Source organism: Mobula hypostoma, chromosome 2, assembly GCF_963921235.1.
Source record: "Mobula hypostoma chromosome 2, sMobHyp1.1, whole genome shotgun sequence".
Lineage (NCBI taxonomy): Eukaryota > Metazoa > Chordata > Chondrichthyes > Myliobatiformes > Myliobatidae > Mobula > Mobula hypostoma.
Window position 1 is genome coordinate 89,780,782 of NC_086098.1, and position 17,615 is coordinate 89,798,396.

Consider the following 17,615-nt stretch of genomic DNA (forward strand, 5'->3'; position numbering starts at 1 on the left):
CACCGGCTACCCTCACCTCGTTTATCCCGCCTGTTGAAGCAGTGTACCGGGTTGTAGCTGCTGTTGCACCCAAACAGCTACTTGGGGCCACAGGTGAGAGCTAAGTATCTGGTGAGGACCAAAGTTAAGTGAGCTGTCCCAGATTGGACACAACAAGCCCTTTCACAAGAGGTGCTACCCCTCCCTGGACACCCCATACACCCCATGTATTGCACTGCGCTACTGCCACAAACAACAAATTTTATGACGTATGTCAATGATAAAAAACCAGACTCTGATTTCTGATATTGAATTGCAGTGATGACTTGGAATTGGGATGACTAAGTTCTACCACCACCATTTCACTCTGTGTGAAGTATGACTCCAATCACCAGTACGATTTTCTTTTGATACATATTGACTTCATGAAACTGCAGGGCACCGTGTTTCCAGTCAGTCAAATGATGTAGTGATATCAAGGGCTGTCACCCTATCCTCTGCTCAGGGATTCCAATCTTTATTCCACCTTTGTACCAAGGCCCTGATGAGCTGTGGAGCCGAGTGGTCTGTGTGAATGCAAAATGATTATTGAAGAATGGTTTATTTGTGAGCAAGTGCTCCATGATGGTATGGTTGAAAACAACTTCCAACACTTAGAAAAGGTGTGCTGGCAATGGAGAGGGTCCAGAGGAAGTGTGTGAGAATGAGCCAGGAATGCAAGGGTTAATGTGTGCAAAGTGTTGGATGGCTCTGGGCTTTACTTGCTGAACTTTGGAAGAATGAGGGGTGCGCAGGTCCTCACCAAAACCAACTGAATATTTGATAGAGTGGATCTGCCAAGGATGTTTCCTGTAGTGCAGGAGTCTAGGACCACGGACAGAGCCTCAGCAAAGATGACCTTTTAGAACAGAAATGAGGAGGAACTTCTTTAGCTAGAGGGTGATAAATCTGTGGAATGTATTGCCATGGATGGCTGTAGAAGTCAAGTCACTGGGTATGTTTCAAGCCGAGGTTGATAAATTCTGCAGTTGTGCTAGCAGTAGAAGTGCAAATGCATCAAATTACTATAAATTACAAAAATAAATAAGTAGTATAAAAAGAAAAGAAATACAGAGCTGACATTCATGAACTGTTCAGAAATCTGATGATGGAGGGAAAGAAGCTGAGTGTGGTTTTCAGGGTCTTGTAGCTCTTGCCCAATGGGAAGAATGAGAAGAGGGCATGTTCCTGATGGTGAAGGTCCTTAATGATGGATACTGATTCTTGAGGCATTGCCTCTTGAAGATATCCTCGATAGTGGAGAGGCTTGTGCCAATGTTGGAGCTAGCCCTGCAGCCTCTTTTGATCCTGTACCTTTAGAGTCTTGATACCAAGTGGTGATGACACCAGCCAGAATGCTCCCCACTGTGCATCTATAGAAGTTTATAAGAGTCCCTGGTAACATAGCAAATCTCCTCAAACTCCTAATGAGAATATAGTTGCTGGTGTTTGTTATTCATGATTGCATCAATATGTTGGGCCCTGGGTAGATCGTCTGAGGTGTTGATTTCCAGGGTTCATGTATGGGCTCACCCATTTCACCACTGACTCCTCAATGGGGTCTGATGTCTTTTTTCTTGACTTCCCCTTCCCAAAATTTACCATCAATTTATCAGTCTTGCTCACATTGAGTGAAGTTGAATGACAATGAATCAATCGGAGACTGGTGAATCTGTGAAATGTGTTGCCTTAGGCAGCTATGGAGGCCAAGTCTTTATGAGAATATAGTTGATGGATATGGCAGAGGTTGATGGATTCTTGATTGGTCAGGGCATGAAGAAGGCAGGAGAATGGGGCTGAGAGGGAAACTGGATCAGCCATGATGAAATGGCAGAGCAGACATGATGGGCCAATGTCCTAATTCTGCTCCAATGCTTTATGGTTTTATAATCTAGATTAAGTGGAAATTACTTCACTCAGAGTGTGGTGAATCTTTGAGGTCTCCACCTTGTGTATTTATGTTTATTATGTTTTTAAAAATTATTCTTTATCTTATTGTGTTTTTTTTTGGGCTGCATTGGATCCAGGGTAGCAATTATTTCATCCTCCTTTCCACTTGTGTACTGAAAATTACATTAAACAATATTCAATTTTGAATCTTGAACACCCAACACAACCTAAGGATATGTAGGTGGCAGACCGTAATTTATTTTATTAGGAAAATAAATGCGCTGCATGTAAGATTTAGTGGTTATAGCCCTCAGTTGCACTAGCCCTTTCAACCATTTTCCCTAGACCTTTGCAATTACTAATCCACAATGGTTTATAGTTAACATATTCCTCAATTTTAAAGCTTTCAATTTTGTTTTCCATTTATTTCAGTGGTTTTAGCCCTTCCTATCACTTTAACCACTTTCAGCCTGCCAACTCTCAGGTCCCTTGCACATCCCCAATGTTCATTTGATAGTGAGCTGTCAGCTACTTGTAGTTCCTTACCTGAACCTTCTCAGGGCTCGTCCTCTCTTCACACTATCAAATTACTCCTTAGGCATGACTAGTCTCACAAAGCATTTAGTCACCAGTTATATCATTCCCTTCTGCTCTGAGTCTATTTTTGTTTCATAGTACCCATGTGAAGCACTTTGGGACATGTTATTTCAGAAAGATGATATATGAAGGCAATATATTGTTTCAAAGATATAATAACTTATGGATTTCCTTATTTAATTATGTTGGATAATTGTTGGACTGTCAATTAGAAATAAGTGATTTAAAGCCTTTAGAAAGTGTCAATAATTGCATAAATGTGATTTACATCCGCAATTCTGTCTCTGGTAGGTTCGTTACATGCTATGTTATCCTACAGTGCAAAACCTTTGTATTTGCCTGTAGGCTTGAACAGTATTGATTTTGGAATGAAGTAATTTTATTGTTTGCTAATAGGCAGAATCCCCAGCCTATTTCAGCTTCTCATCTTTTGACCTTCCTTTTCGAGGCTCTTAAAATTGTTCCTGTAAAGCCAGCTCCATTTCATTTCCACACTTTCCACTAGTGGAAGTAGATAAAGACACAAGTCAGAATCAGAATCAGGTTTATTATCACTGGCATGTGACGTGAAATTTGTTAACTTAGCAGCGGCAGTTCAATGCAATACATAAAATAGAAGAGAAAAAATGAAATAATAATAATAAATAAGTAAGTAAATTGGGGTGGGTGAAGTCTTTGCTTATGCTGGCTGCTTTACTGAGGCAGTGAGAAATATAGACAGAGTCTATGGGAGGGTTGGGTGGGGTGGGGTGGGGGGGTGTGGAAGCTGGATTCATGATGTGCAGAGCTGTGTTCACAACTCTGCAGGTTTTTTGGTCATGTGTAGAGCAGTTTCCACAGCAAGCAGTTATGGCCTCAGCAAGGACCTGGACCCATTACAATTTGCCCATCGCCACAATAGGTCAATGGCAGATAAAATCTCAATGGCTCTCCACACGGCTTTAGACCACCTGGACAACACAAGCACCTATGTCAGGATGCTGTTCATCATCTATAGCTCAGCATTTAACTACTATTATTCCCACAATCCTGATTGAGAAGTTACAGAACCTGGGCCTCTGCAATTGGATCCTCAACTTTCTAACCGGAAGACCACAATCTGAGCGGATTAGTGATAACGTCTCCTCCTCGCTGACGATCAACACTGGCACACCTCAGGGGTGTGTGCTTAGCCCACTGCTCTACTGTCCATATACCCATGACTGTGTGGCTAGGCATAGCTCAAATACCATCTATAAATTTGCTGATGATACACCATTGTTGGTAGAGTCTCAGGTTGTGATGAGAGGGTGTACAGGAGTGAGATATGCCAACTAGTAGAGTGGTACCACAGGAACAACCACACTCTACGTCGGTAATAATGAAAGAGTTGATTGTGGACTTTAGGAAGGGTAAGATGAAGGAACACATACCAATTTTCGTAGAGGGATCAGAAGTGGAGAGAGTGAGCAGTTTCAAGTTCCTAGGTGTCAAGATCTCTGAGGACCTAACCTGGTCCCAACATGTCAAAGCAGTTATACAGAAGTCAAGATAGTGGCTGGACTTCATTAAGAGTTTGAAGAGATTTGGTATGTCAACAAATACACTCAAAAACTTCTATAGATGTACCGTGGAGAGCATTCTGACAGGCTGTATCACTGTCTGGTGTGGGGGTGGGTGCTACTGCACAGGACTGAAAGAAGATGTAAAGGGTTGTAAATTTAGTTGGCTCCATCTTGGGTGCTAGACTATAAAGTACCCAAGACATCTTCAAGGAGCGGTGTCTCAGAAAGGCAGTGTCCATTATTAAGGACCTCCAGCACCCAGGGCATGCCCTTTTCTTACTGTTACCATCAGGTAGGAGGTACAGAAGCCTGAAGGCACACACACAGTGATTCAGAAACAGCTTCTTTCCCTCTGCCATCCGATTCCTAATTGGATATTGAACCTGTGAACATGACCTCACTTTTCTTTTTTTCCAAATCTTTTTATTATTATTATCCAAAATTAACACGAGTACATCAAAGTAAGCAACACTTACAATGTCTCAAGGAAAAAAAACATTATTTTAAAGATTGAAAAAATTTTGGTGATTAAAAAAAACCTCTACTAAGCAAGAAAAAGTGAGGAAAAAAAAACTTCATTAGGTGTTCAACCCCGGAGCCAAGCGTCATACAAAAAGCTTATAAAAATAAACATTAAACCACCAGCAAGAAAAAAAAATGTACCAAAACTTTACAGTTAGATCATAGAGGAAATCTATCAATTAACTCAAATGATAATAACAAGCAAACGAACCCCATCTTTTCTCAAAATCAAATAAAGGTTTGACTTCTAATTTTCTCCAAACTAAGACATAGCAACACTTGAGGGAACCATTGTGACAAAGTGGGAGCCGATGTATCCTTCCACTTCAACAAAATGACCCTCCTAGATATCAATGTAACAAATGCAATAACATGTTGGTCAGACAAAGAAATACCATGGATATTTTGAGGAATTATTCCAAAAAGCAGAGTTAATTTGTTAGGTTGTAAATTAATTTTAAGTGCTTTAGAAATTGTCGAAAAAACTGACTTCCAGAACTGTTCCAGTATAGAACAAGACCAAAACATGTGTGTCAGTGTAGCTGTCTCAGTCTATCACAATAACTATCAACATTAGGGAATATTTTAGACAATCTCTCCTTTGTCAAATGGTAACAATGTACAATTTTAAACTGAATCAGTGAATGACTAGCACAGATCAATGAAGAGTTAACCAGCTTCAGAATCCGCGTCCAATCCTCCATTATAAAATTCAAATTGCGTTCCTTTTCTCAATCTTGTTTAATCTTAAATAAAGGATGCTTATCCCATTGTAATAGTAAATTATAAATTCTTCCAATGGAACCCTTCATCGAAGGGTTCATACTCATAATAGTATCTAACTGGTCAGCATCCAATATGTAAGGAAAATTACTTAAATATTTTTGTAAGAAATGTCTAACTTGAAGGTATTGTAGAAAGTGTGAGTATGAAAGAGAATATTTATCAACTAATTTTTCAAAAGACATCACTCTATCTTCTTTAAATAAATCCAAAGAATAATTAATACCTTTATTTTTCCAAAGAAAAAAAATTGGATCACTCGAAGAAGGCTTAAAAAAGTAATTTCGATAAATTAAACTACAAAGTTTAAATCTTTTAAGATTAAAAAAATTGCGGAACTGGAGCCAAGTTTGTAAAGAATGCTTAATCACGGGGTATAGGTTTAAATGAGCAACTTTAGCTAATTGTATAGGTAAAGCAGCTCCCAATAATGAAGTTAAATAAAACAGTTTCACAGCTTTCAATTCCAAGTCTACCCAAACTGGCCGATCACTCTTATCAACCCAATATAACCAAAAGGACATATATCGCACATTAACAGCCCAGTAATACATTCTTAAATTAGGCAAAGCGAGACCTCCATCCTTTTTCAACTTTTGTAAGTGACATTTACTAATTCTTGGTCTTTTATTATTCCAGATAGAAGATAAAATAATAGAATCAATCTGATCAAAAACTTCCTAGTCAAAAAAAAAGGATATTCTGAAATAAATATAAAATTTTTAAATTGTATAGTATTTCTGTTTTTTGCACGATTTTTAATCTATTCAATATACATATACTGCAATTGATTTACTTATTTATTTACTACTATTATTATCTTCTTCTTCTATTTTATGTATTGCATTGCATTGAAATGTTTATGTGAACATTTAATAGATTTCACGTCACATACTGGTGATAATAAACCTGATTCTGATGTATCCAGATACGATGCCTTCAAAGGTGAATCGATAAGAATTGGTAATGGTCAGTGGCAACAAACTAAATCTCTTCAGTGTTCTGAGGAAGTAGAGATGTTGGGGAGCTTTCTTTACGTACTGCCTGTTTCAAGGGGGAGGTCTGGAACAGTCAGCTGTAAAATAGAGAAGAAGTTGTAGAAATACTCCAGACGGTGACATAAAACACAAGTGAAATGGCAAGAGGAAACACTTTGACACCAGAATTATTTCTGCTCTCAACATACAAATCATTAAATCACCAGGAGACTGTCGACTTCTGCTGCATTAAAGATATAGAAAAAAATCATTTAGCCCAACTGACTCTTCCTGGCTTTGAAGTCACCTTGAAGCTGCCAACCTGATGCTAATCACAGGTGTCAGCCGCCCTCAGTGGAAGTGTTGCAGCCTCAGGGTTAGGAGGTCATCAGTTCAACTCTCCTTTGCAAATGTGAGTGAGTAATCTAGGTTGACATTCCAGCACAGTGCAGCCAGTCACAGCTTCAATAACAAGTTAGAGAATTAACTCTATGTATAACCTAAGCAGAACTTGCAGAACTGTACTGACTAGGTGTTGTATTGCTCGAGGGAGGAAGTCTGAATTAGATGCAAAAGACTGCTTTGAAGAATTATTTTTCCAGTGATCTTGCAAATATTGATCTTACAATGAGTGTAGATGCTGGATATCTGAAGTAAAATTGAAAATATGGGAAATTTACTGCAGATCAGCAGACATCCGTAATGAGGAAAAAGGAGTTAACTTATTAAACTGGGGACTATTGTATTATCCTCTGCAAGCCTGAGGAACACATTCAACGTTTCAGGCTGAGACCCTTGATCCAAAATTGCAAACTAAAAGTAAATGTATGTCTGTATACTGTATGCAACCCTAAGATTTATCTTCCCCACAGACAGCCTGAAACAAAGAAAACCATGGAACCCATTCAAAGAAAAGCATCAACCTTCCCCCCAGCCACCCAAATGCTCAAAAACAGAAACAAAGTGAGCAAACAGCAGCAAAAAAAACCAAACGGAAAACACAAAATATAAAACACAAAATTGAAAGAGTCTGGGCATATTTACTGCAGCTCAGTGTTTGCTATCTGCTGGCAGCCTGAATTCAAAATTGCATAAAATAACAACAAAAAAGGAGCGATTAGGAACTAGAAACACATTATAACGTGAACTCCAGAGTGCAATTCACAAACCGTGTCGATTAAACCTTGCCTAAGACCCAGAACTCTGGCACCATCCTCCGACAGCATCGAGGGAGAGAGAGACCATCCAGATGCAGGGACCCTCCTCTGGGAGCAGCAAGAGAGAGGGAGTGAGAGGGAGAGACCATCACACGCAGACACCTTCCTCTGAAGCAATGATTCACAAGCTGGTAGATGTGCTGGATACTCTTTCATCTCAATGATTTCAATCTTCCTTGATGCTTTAATCAGTGAGATTGGCAAGAAATTGAGTTGATCATGGGCTCGCGCCCCATCTCAATGCTTCTTTGCCTTGAGGCTGTGTATTTTGCTCAAAGCGTCAAGGAACCCTCTCGTAGACAGAAACTGCCAGATCGCTCAATGGGCCCGAAAACACACCGCCAAAATGTAGATCACAGGCTCCAACAGTAGCAGGACCACATTTGAAAGAAAAAGGAGACGTAAAAGAACCTTCTGGAGTGTGTTTCTTTTGGTCATGTTGTTTGCTGGTGCCATCTTCTTCCAGAACTGATCAGAACCTGTTGAAAAGTCTCAGCCCAAAATGTCGAATATTTATTCCTCTCCATCGATACTGCCTGATCTACTTAGTACCTCCAGCATTTTGTGTGTGTTACTCTGGATTTCCAGCATCTGCAGAATCTCTTGTATTTACACTATAAACTGGCCACTTTTGGATATTAGTTTCAACACAGACTTCTGATCGTAACCTTTCTCCTTTTCCTTTTTTCAGACATCAGGAACTGGTAATTGTTCTTTTTTCACTTAAGTCTCCTTTAGCCCTGTCCCTTGTTTCCCCCCTTGTCCTATTACCACCATGATTTGTCGGCACCAACAGTGCATATATTACTAACTACTGCCTTCCACCTGCCACAGACCCTCACATATTTGTTTTCATTATCTAGAACAGATAACCTTATAAATCATTGGTGAGACCTCCGGTAGAGTTCTGTCTGCAGCTTTGGTCACCACGCTTTAGGAAGGACCTAATAACACTGGAGAGGGTGCAGAGGAAATTCACCAGTATGTTACCAGGGACGGAGTGCTTAAATTAAGAGTAGAGACTACAAAAGCTGGTACTGTTTCCCCTGTAGGGGAGGAGGTGAAGAAGGGAAATGATTGAGCTTTATAAGGAGTATAGCTAGATTAGACTGATGGAACGGCAAGGAAAGTAAATTTAATGTTAGCAGTCATTTTGAGAGGACTAGAAGCAAGAATGTAATGCTAAAGCTTTACAAGTTATTGGTCTGTGTGCATCTGGAGTATTGAAAGCAGTTTTGGGCCCCTTATCGAGGAACGTTTGTGCTGGCATTGGCATTGAGGATGATCCCAGGAATGAAAGGGTTAACATATGAGGAACGTTTGATTGTTCTAGGTGTGTACTCGCTGGAGCTTAGAAGAATGAGGGGAGAATTTCATTGAAATCTATCAAATATTGAAAGGCCTAGATGGAGTGTATGTGAAGAAGATATTTCCTCATGTGGAGGACTCTAGGACCAGAGGGCACAGCCTCAGAATAGAAAGATGTGCTTTCAGAACAGATGAGGAGGAATTTCTTGAGCCAAAAGATGGTGAATCTGTGGAATTTATTGCCACAGACAGCTGTGGAGGGCAGTCATTGAGTATATTGAAAGGTTGATAGGTTCTTGATTAGGGAGGGCATCAAACATTACAGAGAGAAGGCAGGAAAGTGGGGTTGAAAAGGATAATAAATCAGCAATGATGGAATGGTGGAGCAGTCTTGATGTGCTGAATGGCCTAATTCTACTCCTATATCTTATGGTCTAAAATTAGAGGCCACAGGTTCAGAGTAAAGGGTTATGTGGGGACCTGGGGGGGAACTTTTACATCAAGAGAGTGGTGAATACCTGAAAATGCTGCCAGAGAGAGAAGTGGAAGCAGAACAGCAGACCGCTTTACGAAGTGTCTAGACGAGTACTTGAATTGCCTCAGCACTGAAGGTTGGACGACACCTGCTCACATTTCCATCACGACTGTTTCTATGATTCTTACCCACACATTGTGTTCATTTCTGACTTACAAATAGTTCTAGTTCAGGATCAGAATCAGGGTTATTATCAAGGACATATATTGTGAAATGTGTTGTTTTGCGGCTGCAGTGCGGGACAAGATGTAAAATATTATGATAAGTTATAATACAGCACCAAATCAAAAGGTTCAAGTTTCAAGGATGAAGATTGTTTAATGTCATTTCCAGTACACAAGTGTAAAGGAAAATGAAATAATTGTTTCTCTGGGTCCAATATAGCACAAAAAGAAGCATAATAAGACAAAGAAGAGAAGAGAGAAATTGCCTTTTAAACTCACGAGAGAGCAGAGGCCATCAACTTTCTGCTGTTGATGTTTCTGTAGCAGGCAATTTCTTTTTTACGAGGTCGAGTTGCTAGCTGGACATTCAACCCAGCACGGTTGGAAAGCGTGCCTGGGGAGCCGGCTGGGTTCGAACTCGGGAGCCTTCGCTCCGAAGTCCAGCGCTGATGCCACTAGGCCACCAGCCGGCAATAATAAGACAAAGAACACCATAATTATACCAAATATACACAATGTATATAAATATGTAAGATAGCTTGTATACATAGATTGATGGAACACCCATAAAGTGACACTAGGCACAGGAGTGTCTGTACCTAAGGTGACTGACAGACAGAAATGATAAAGAAGAGGTGGCTGAGGGTGTGGAGGCATGGTTTAGTAGGTGGAGGTATTGATCAGACTTGCTGCTTGGGGAAATTAACTGTTTTAGCGCCTGGTGGTCCTGGTGTGGATGATATGTAGACTCTTTCCCAATGAGAGTAGAACAAGCAGGGTGGATGGGATCCTTCATGTTGTTACCGGCCCTTTTCTAGCACCTTCTGTATATACCCCCTCTCTGGCAGTTTGACTGGTGCCAGTGGTTCATCGGGCAGCTTTGACTGCCTGTTGTTGAGCTTTCCTGTCTGTTGCAGTGCAATTTCCATACCAAGTAGTGATGCAGCTTGTTAGGATGCTCCCTACAGTGCATCTGCAGAATGACATGAGTACAGTGCAGCCCTCTTCAGCCTCCTCAGAAAGTAGAGGCAATGGTGACCTTTCTTGTCTGTAGGATGTGTTCTGGGACCACGAGAGGTTGTGTGTGATGTACACTCCACGGGGCTTGAAACTGCTTGCATTTTCCATTGCTTTGCCACTGATGTAAAGGTGGGGGGAGTGAGTGGTGTGAGTTCTCCTGAAGTCGATAACTATCTCCTTTGTCTTGTTGATATTGAGGAAAGTTTTATTTGGTTGGCACCAGGCAAATTTACAGAGACGAATACAGTTCTGTCATGGGAAGCCAGGAGAGAAAAATGTGACACTCATATAGGAAAAGAGGAAACTAAAAGACAGGAAACTATGGGTCACCATGAAAAGTGATGGTGGACCTCAGCAGGCCAGTTAGTATCTAGGGAGGGGAATAAGCAGGAGAATAAACGGTCATGTTTCAGGCCAAGACCCTTCATCATGATTGGTGAACAACCCAGAAGTTAGGGGAGGAGAAGAAGTACAAGCAGGTAGGTGATAGATGAAGTCTGGTGAGTGGGTGGGTAGGGGAGGGTGCACGAAGTGAGAAGCTGGGAGCCACTGGTGCCCTTTCTCCGATAGTCCATTCGCCTATCAGATTCCTTCTTCTTCTTCTTCAGCCCTTTACTTTTTCCACCCATCACGTTCCTGCTTCTCACCTCATTTCCCCTTCCACAAACACCCAGCTTCCCATAAGAAATCTGCCGGCCTACTGCAGGCACCACTGCAGCCTTTGAGCAGTGTAAGGGCTGCATTGCCGGTGGTTGTCATGGCAACTGTTGCAATGGACCTCAATGGGTTTGCTGTATTCCCAATTGGAAGTTAAGCTGTTTGTACCAAGCCCTAGTTTACAGTCCACTTCTGTGAAAAGGAGATTACTGATCCCCTCTACTTAAAGCAGAGCTGGCTATATTTCATTAATCTATCCATTAGTTGATTTTTAGGTAAAGACCAATGCAAACTAACCAATCAGGAGTAGGCAATACAGATCCACCCAATCAGGATTGAGCATTAAGCCCTACCCATGCCCTGCTTATTTGAGAGGATCTATAAGGAAGTGTCTCGAGGGGGACTTGTCTTTGATTAACTTTTGCCTGAGGAAGATGGTTGGGTTTACTGTTGAAATGTTGTAATCAGTGTCTGTAAGTATGTGACCATTAAGGCCAAAGGATAGTATGGATAGATTTATTAACTAGTCACAAAGCTTTTGTAGTCAGTTATATTTCATATGCACAAGATTTTCTTCAGATGCTGCAAATCCAGAGCAACTAGCACAAAATGCTGGAGGAACTTAGCAGGTCAGGCAGCATCTATGGAGGGGAATAAAATTAGAATATTAAGACAGGTGAAGGATCTTGGCCTGAAATGTTAACAGTTTATTCTTTTCCATAGATGGTACTTGGCCTGCTGAGTTCCTTTTGTGTGTGTGCCCACTGTTTGCTCTAAGCTGTGAGGATGCATGGCCAGACATTAACTGAAATCCTCCTGTGCACATAGCCTTTGTTGTCGCGCAGCTGGAATTTTCTTTTGTATAATATTTCATTAAGGTGTCGTGTCGTGTAGTTTTTAGGTTGTGTGAAAATTTCCTGCTCAGAGTGATGGGAGAGGGAACATTGTTTGTGGCTATGTTTCATTTTCAGAAATTGTTGGAAATAGTCAGAGCTCAGCGAGCATATGTGGAAAGAATGACATTCAGATCTTGTATCCTTTATTGGAATGATTCTGCTGAGAGGTTGCAGACCTGAAATGTTTACTCTGTTTCTCTTTCTACAGGTGCTGCCTGACATCTTGTACTCCATTTGGATAGTTTACAAACTGATGGTGTGAGCGATGAATTTTCCTTTTTCCGCAACCTGTTGTTCTTCACCCACGCACTCTCCTATCCATTTAGCTTCCCTCTTCCCTTGTCACCTTTCCCGTCCTCTCATCCCACCTGGCTCCATCTGCCCAACATCTCCTCACCATCTCCCCATCTGATTCCACCTATCACGTACCAGCCTTTGGCCCTCCACTTGCACCCTCCCCAAACCCATCCCCCCACCACCCGTATTGCAATAATTTGAAAATCTTTCCTGTGATTTCTTCACACAGGTGCAGAGACTCTCAACCTGAAACATTAATCATACCTTTGCCCCCACTTTACTTGCTTTACCCACTGAGATTTTCCAACTGTTTATTTTTAATTATTTTTAGAGTCCATTATGGGAACAGGCAATTCCGGCCCGATGAACCGATGCAGCCCATTTGCACCTATGTGACCACATTCCTCTTTGGAAACCAGAACACTTGGAGGGACCCCAGCCAGTCCCAGGGAGAATGCGTAAACCTCTTACAGAGAGCCGTGGATTTGACCCCGGGTTGCTAAAACTGTAGTAGCTCAAGTATGCTAACCGCTAAATGACCATGCCACTTTACATTCTGCTTTTTGTTGCCAGGTCTGCTGAGTGTTTCCATTACTTTCTGTTTCTATTTCAGATTTCAGGCATTTACAGTTTAAAAAAAAAGAGAATTACATTGCTCAATTGTGTGGTTCCTTAAGGTTGTCATAGTTGGTGGGGTATGGTGGTGGTAAGTTGGGATAAGCTTCCACTACTTATTAAATGCTCCCAAAGGTGTGCTTCTCAAATGGCTTCTGGTAATCAAGACCAGTTCCTGGCCTTCATGTGTGGCTTAGCTACTAAGCCATGGCAGAGCCGTTTCTACTGACAGGAGAAGGGGCAACAGCAGGTTACCAGCACCTTGAAACCAGTCACTTCGGGCAGATGGGGCTGATATCAGCCATGGTTGGCAGCTCATGTGGAAGAAGTAAAACTCTGATCTCCAATTCTGCTGCTTTGCAGCTATACCCAGTCATGGGAAAGGCGTCAGGAGTAAAATCCAAGGAAAAATCAGGAGCTGGAGTCCCTCAGGCAGCCTTACTGTACATTGAGTTCTCTGCTGATTGGCAATCCTTTAGAGAGGGGGAGCCTGCTGCATGAGCAACAGCTGGCTCTCCATATTGTCCAGCCTAGTGTGCACTGGCTTTTGCTCCAACAATTGGGTTGCTAGGATGCAACATCCATTGTCAATCTTGACCAGTGGAGGACCTCAGCTTTCACATGGTGGAGCACAGCAGCCTGAGTGAAGAAGGGGAATTTTAAGGATTTTAAGCTCCTAATGCCGGGTGCCATTGACCACACGGGCATTACTTTGTGGAAGACACCAGTCAGCTACAGCATGTTGTGTTATTGAAGGGTTTCTTTAATGCCAATGTGATGTGTCGAATTCTGTGCAGGCTAGCATCAGGTCTTCCTCATTCTACACGTCTGCTGTGCCTCCGGGATCTGAATCTCTGTGGCCAAGCAAAGACTGACTGCTTGATGACATGAGCTGTCTGTTGATAGACCATAATGTAAGAACATAACATATACGAGCAGAATTAGGCTACTAGTCCATTGGGTCTGCTCCACCATTCCATCGTGGCTGATTTATTATCCCCCTCAATCCCATTTTCTTGCCTTCTCCCTGTAACTTTTGATGCCTTTATTAATTAAGAACTTAAAGTATCAACATTTGGTTTAAGTATACCCAGTGACTAATGGCCCCCACTGATGTCTGTGGCAATTTACTTCCACAGATTCGCCAACCTCTGGCTAAAGAAATTACTCCTCTGTTCTAAAGAGATGTGCTTATATTCTGAGCCTATCCCTCAGGTCCCAGAGCCCCCACTATAGAAAACATCCTCTCCACATTCACTCTATGTAGTGCTATCTAACACGTGCACATTGAAAACCACAGAGCTGCATTAAATGTGATACAGCAGATCCCATCCTTGCTGGAACAGGACTTCCCTGGAGGAGTCCTACTGTCTTTGACACCTAATACATAAGTATTTCTTTTCCTGTGGATCAACATCCTCTTCATTCTCAGCATCTCATGAAGAGACACCTGTTTTTATTCTTTTCCCCTGTCCTGGTTGCTAGTGATTCATGTACGCCACATTCAGTGTTTGTACTAGCCTCTAAATTACGCATTGTGTCAGGGGCAATGACTGCAAGTGTCAATTCTAAACACAAGAGATTCTGCGGATGCTGGAAATCTTAAGCAACACACATAAAGTGCTGGAGGAAGTCAGCAAGTCAGGCTACATCTATGGAGTGGAATAAACAGTTGACATTTCAGGCTGAGACCCTTCATCAGGGCTGGAAAGGAAGAGGGCAGAAGCCAGCCGGTATGTACAGACCAAGTGAGATCCTTAGAGATGTGTATACTGAGGAACTTGAAGCTATTCGCCCTCTCTACTGCTGACACATTGATGTCAATAGGGGTGAGCCTGTCTCTGTTCCTCCTTTAGTCCACAGCCAGTTTCTTTGTTTTTGCGACATTGAGGGAGAGGTTCTTTTCTTTACACCATTGTGCCAGGGTGACACAGTGTAAACCTTGTTCCTGTTCCAGCGTCTTTCAGTTTCCCCTGTTAATTCAGCATACTTCTGATATTTTTCACTTACTGATTTCTGTATGTTATGAGTGTTTGGAATGGCTATATCTGTTCCGTAAGTTGTTCTTGCCTGTTTATCGTGTAATATTATATCCAGGTGGTTATTCTGACTTGTTCTATCTGTAATAATAAATCAGTCATAATATAATTTGTGGGACTCTGACTCAAAATCTGGTTCAGACTTGTATTTAATATAAGGTACAGTGTCTTTTAAGAGTTTGTATTTTAAAGCAAGATTTTTACTTTTTGCCAGTGGTGTAAAATCTTATTTTTTTTCCCAAAGACTGAGTGTGTACAAATTTTTACTTGCCTTTCAATAAGATCAACAATGTCAATGAAATAACCTTATAGTTGTGCCTTTCTTGCAGTTTGCAGGCTGCTCAGTTCTATTTTTCCTAAAGTTTATCAGGCACTTTATTTATGACAATCTTCATATTTTCAGGCATGTCCTGCATGTCTTCCATGGTATTGCAACAGCCACCTATGAAAAAGACTGTAATCTTGAAAAGTTTTTCTGAATTGATATATGGCTAAGAAAGGACCTTTTCCATGTTAGGCTGCTGCAATTTTGTACTCGTCTCCAAAATGTTCCTGTAGTAGATCTTGGGCCCTTGTATATCCTTACTCCGGGCTGGCCCACTGGCAACTTTTGACAAGATTTCTAGGGTAATCTCTAGTGAATTCGAGATTGTCGCCATAGTTACCAGTCTTGTCCTTAATGCTGTTCTTGAAAACCCTCATAAGTGAATGATACTCCAATAGATTGCCATCGAAGATTTGAATCTCTCTTTTAAGCAGAGATGCAACATTTTGTTGTTGCATTACTATGCTTGCTGGTGTTAAAATGGTGCTGTGATGCATATAGTGTGGTAGTGCATGTCTCTCTCACTTTCAGCTTCCACCGCTGGCTAGCAGTCTTGCAAAAAGGAGAACTAAATGTGTAAGTATCTCCCTGCCTGTACATAGCCTCTCCAACAGCCAGCCTCATGTGGAGCCTCCTTACTGGCAACACATAGAAACTGAACTCCTTTTGGACTTGGGCTGAACTACTGAGGATGGCCCCTGCACACATTACATGTCGGCCCACTGGCGTGTGGATACGCCCTAGTGCTCATGAATCAGATACCCAGCTATGGGTAAATAGCCCCACTACCTTGTGTGCTTCCATGGGAGAGATGAAGACTATGGGAGTAAACCCAGACAGCAAATCCGTAGTGGAGCCCCTAAGGTGGCTGGACATCATTGAACATCCTTCCTGCAGCTTCTGCAGCCAAGCTGATGCCAAACGTATGCTTTCCAAGCTTTCCTTTGGACTACACTGGTGAGGCTGAGAGGGGGACCTTGATGAATGGGCATCTCAGGATCTCCATACCTTCTGCCCAGACATGAGATGATCATCATCACCCATTGTCCTTCCAGACAGAAAGATGCCAGCCACCACTATGCTTGTTATTTCTTTCGTGTCCTTGTGGCCTCCAGCACTGCAATTTAGACCTCTATCAGCTGAAACGCAAGTGTCATCATACTGAAAATCAATGTCCTCAAAAGCATCTTGTGCTATTGTATATGACATAGGTGCAGAGTGCCTCCTTGCTGCAGGCTGAGAGGAAACAGCCTAAACTAACCCCTGGGGGTGGGGGGGGGGTTCAAACGCATGGCTCATAGACACTTGTTCCTCAAAGGTAGCTACATTGACATAGGGTATGGTGGATTTACTCTGTCCCACATCAACATAGGAGCTCTCATCATAGGTGCATGTTTAGTACTCACAGTACTTGAAGCCCTTAGCACTTTAACTCCAGCCAACTTGGCTGCAATTTCTTTGTGCAACTTTATCTGCTCCATCTATCAGAATCAGAATCAGGTTTAATATACCCAGCAGATGTCGTGAAGTTTGTTAAATTAGAGGCAGCAGTACAATACAATATTTGGTAATGTAGAAAAAAAGTAAGTAATTTATAGTAAGTAAATACGTAAATTAAAGTTAAATTGAAAATAGTGCAACTTCCTTTGAGGTGCTCTTGCATCTTTTTTTCATTTCTTTGAAGCTGTTCATCTTTTCTTCCAATGTATGTTTATCCTACAATATTTGTTGTCTTGCATATTACTCAGCTAAATCAGCCTCCATTCTAACGTGTGCCTATAAGGTATCAGATGCATGGATGCTCTGCTAGCAATAGAATATGCTGCACACATATTAGATACACTGCTTTCAGCTTTATACATAGTCACAGCCTGTTCAGTGGCTTTTTAAATATTTTCATGTATCCCAGCAATCTGACCTTCAATATTGCATGTTTAATTTCTCTCTTAGTCTTGACCTCAAAGTTACTGCTTCCAGCTTGACTCGTGTCGTTTTCCAAGTGTATTGATCAGACAAAACAACGGCAATTCAACTCAGATGTAGATAATGGAAGTATTTTAATTCAGCAATTTAATTGAACTACTCAGACAAACAGGACCACACAGCTTACAGCTGAGTCTCTAATTGGGCAGGCAGTGCTGACCATCAAAACTGTGTTTCTAACCCAAACACACAGCATGAAGACGTAAGGTATTCCCTTTGCTTTTACCT

General features: G+C 41.6%; 1 pseudogene; it reads left to right on the forward strand.

Annotated features, from left to right (window-relative positions):
• Positions 1-12,347, forward strand: part of LOC134357333 (Y-box-binding protein 1-like) — a 34,611-nt pseudogene extending 22,264 nt beyond the window's left edge.
• The last annotated feature ends 5,268 nt before the right edge of the window (positions 12,348-17,615 follow it).